Raw genomic sequence first — 3,845 nt, 5'->3', positions numbered from 1 at the left:
TGGGACGGGCCCGCCGCCTCCAGCAGCCCGCAGCCCCGGGCGGGCAGGCTCCACCCCGGGCGGGACGGACGGACAGAGCGGGGAGGGTCTGCTCCCCTCATCTGGGCACTGCGGGTAAATCACCGCCCCGAACAGGGAGAGCCCGGCGTGAGGCGGGCTGTGCCGTCCGCTGGACACCAGGGGCCGTGGGTGCCCGACGTGGCACAAACAGAGCGGAATCTGTTTCATCTGGGCGGCTGTGGCCCCTGTAAGCTCAGGGGCAGAAAGCCGGCAGCCGCTTTGCCTTCCCTCATGCTTGTCTTTAATGTCAGCAGCAATAAGGGCGTTTGTCGCCACGGCCACCGCAGGGTAATCAAGTTTGGCCTCTTTTAGTTTGGTCTCTGCCGTAATGTTAAACGCGCTCTTGGACACGAATCCCTCTTTGCAGGTGTCGGAGCGGAGACACAAGTAGCTGAACACAGTCCTTGTAGCCACTTGTTCTGCATGGCATCGTGGCAAGTTGTACGAGACACTTTCCAGCTGCCAAAGCGGATCTGCTGGGCTCCCCACCCTCATTTGCTTCAACAATAGATTTGGCACTCTATAATAGTAATTGGAAGTATTGCCAAAGCCTTAATATTTGAGGTTTAGGGGTTTTTTTTCTATTATTAAACATATTCAGTAAGACTATCAGGTGGAAGAGTGCATCTGTTGTTGAGCTCTGTCAACTGGTCACCTCCACAATCTTCACAACACGCAGAGTAATTCCTGTCCACGTGTGCCATCTTTATCAAGAAAGTAACTCACTTCTGCTCTAAGGTAATCACAGCTTTCACTAGACATAACTTTCAAATTAATTAATCCAAGTATGGGTTGAGCTGGCTTTCAAAAAAGTTAAGCTGACTTCAGAAAAAGGATGTCTGATATAGCTCACCCAGAGCCTATACCAAACTTCGGAAGTCTTGCTTTCTGGGTATGACACATCCAGCCTTGACTTCTGCCTGCAGTTCCCCTTTCCCTCTTTTTCAGACAAGGGATAAAACTCATGAAGTCCTGCAAGGTTCTACCTCAGGCCTTCTGATGGGATCCTGTGAACTAGGCTTGAGTAGGAACAATTCACTGAGCTGCCTCAGGCTATAGGGTTGGAATCACCCTGCTGTGTTCTAATTAAGGACCTCTTGAATGCACTGGGCAGCAGCCAGAACCTCCCACTACAGTTAGTGAGTTAGTGTTTTGTTGTTCCCTCTGTTATAGGGGCGGAGTTGTCCAAGCCTGGATTTTCCAAGCAGCAGCAGTCTCACTTATGACAAAAAAAAAAGGTATACATCATAGCTGAAGATATGGCATGTCTTGTGATAAGAAAACTGTAAGATTTCGCTATAGCATACATTTTTCCACACTTTGAAAAGGTAAGGTTTACCTAGATGACTTTATAGCACAATATCTAAAATATGAGAAATGTCGGTGTTTTGATATAAACTTTCTCTTTAAGGAAATAAACTAATAAAAGTGAAAAGTGTTTGGCCTGAAACATGGATCTGGAGGAACCAAGAGCACTGTGTGTATGTAAGGTGAATATTTTTGTTATTTGCAATGAAAGTTACAAGGAAGAGGTTGGGAACAATCTTTCAAATTACAAAGTAGTAAATACAAAATAGTCTGAGGTACTGCTGTTCCTAGTGTTGGACTGTTTTGGACAGACTATTTCATATATGAAATTTCATACGTTGGATTCCTGTTGTTATCTTCGTAGTCACACTTGGAGACTGCAAACACAATATAAGAAAACAGGGTGAATATCAACAGGTAAATACAGCCACCTTTATTGGAGAGAGTTTGTCATATAAAATGAGTTTACAGAATCTTTTACAATTAGCTTATCTGTCTGCATCTCATTCATTTAGGATTCAAAAATTAAATAAATCTGAAAGATGTTTTCGCTAACTGACGTCTTGCAGCCAAAATATAACAGATGAAATTATTTGTCTCTGATAAACATAGACATAGTATGGGATACTTTTCCCCCCAAAAGTCTTTCTTCCAAAAAAAGAGAGTGATGCAGAGAGTAAGGTTAGGTATAAAAATGAAACTCACAACAAGTATTGGGTGTGTTCCTCTTGGGAACAGTGAGTAAAGTTTCTTGGCTCGATGACACTTGTTGAACACCTTTCACTAGAATTTGAATTTGTTCAGAATTCAAATGTGGCACTGAAAGCTGTTTAAATGGTAACTCATTCAGTAACCATTCTCGATGACTTGGAAAAATGAGCATTTCATGGGTTCTGAATCACCTCTGTCTGGTGGAAATGATGCTTTACTGCAGAGCTGGAAGGGAAGGGAGGTGCCTCAAGACAAATCCAAAGCGATGCAGCAAATGTTACTGGTGACTCAGTGGGTCTCTGTTTTCTCTCTTGAGGGCCAAATTGTGTTTTTGCAAGTCCAAAGGACAGCAGAGCATGCAGCCACCATGTCCTTAAAAGAATATCAAGACTTAGCTCAAAAACTCACCTACTGCATTCTGAACTCTTCTCTTTTCTTTCTTGCAATAGGAAAGAAAATCTCGTTGCCCTTTTATGAAGTTAATTGTCCTTTTGTGCTTGCTTGTTTGCATCTCCTGGCACACATGCAGGGCAGGTCCCTGGCTGTTCCTGCTTGTGCCTGGCAGCATATGTGTCATGAGAGCCATGGATGCTGGGCTCTTCTGTGCTCTGTAGGCCACATAGCTGTGACAGAGAAATAGGGTGGCACATGACATTACACAGAATTAAAAGTTAAACCATGCTCTAGTGCTGTTCTGGGGATCTAGATGATGCTGATAATGGAAGTTCCATTTGAATGATATCTAAATCTAAATTTATGAGCCCATAACCATTAAAATGCATACTTAACTGCTTGAGTAGAAGAATATTTTCCACTCTGTCTTGTCCCAATCCATACTGGGTAATTATGTGCCATCTCTTTACATCTCTGTGTGTCTCTTAGTTATAAAAGTCACAATACATTCCAATTCACACACAGTCCTAAATCCTATTATTCTAATTCATCTTGGTTTCATCTAAGTTTCTTTGGAGTGAATTTCTATGTTATTCAAGTTTCTTGTTGTTTCTGTAGTACGGTTAACGATCAGACACTCACTGCTGTTGTAACCTAACTATACAAATTGTGTAAATTAAAGACCCTCTGACCTTGCCATTGAGGTCTCTAAATTAGGAGCACATGTTTAATATTCATCCTCACTTCCTCGTAGGAGTATTTTGAAAAGAAATCCAAAGCACACTTTAAGCTGGAGTAATAAACACTGTTTATTTATCAGATTGTCTGCATCTCATTTCCTGGACTAAACAGCAAAAGTCTGTTTGCACTCCTGACATTGCAAGTCTTACAAGCTGATCCAAGAGAACATCTGTCAGTTTGTTTTCAAGACTGGACACTGCAGAAGAAAAGAAGAGGTGGGAGGAGAAATAAGACTTTCACAAACACATCAGTTCAAACAAAGTGAGAACTTTCTCAGCTGTCTTCATAAGCCAGGCAAGCTGTGCCCTAGAAATATACCTTTAAGGAAAATTTCTCTTTCATCCATCCCCTAAGAGTAATTGAAAAGCAGAGGTCATTTTTCTTTTTTGTGTTCTGCCTGAAACTGTTGCCAATAAATAATCTTTTGAAATGCTAATGAATCCAAAAGGCTATTCAAGAAATGCTCTGAAAGTATACTGAAAGCAAAGTAAAAAATCCAGAGCTTTTCCTCCTCTGACATGTATTCAGCTATTCTGAACTCATTGCATTTGGTGCAGGAGAAAGAAGGTAGGTTTTTGGCACAGAGACAGGATGATCTGAAGGAAATGCCACAGCCTGCTCTCTTCTTCACT

This window comes from Passer montanus, unplaced genomic scaffold, assembly GCF_014805655.1.
Source record: "Passer montanus isolate IOZ18808 unplaced genomic scaffold, ASM1480565v1 scaffold67, whole genome shotgun sequence".
NCBI lineage: Eukaryota > Metazoa > Chordata > Aves > Passeriformes > Passeridae > Passer > Passer montanus.
This window is presented reverse-complemented; position numbering follows the sequence as displayed.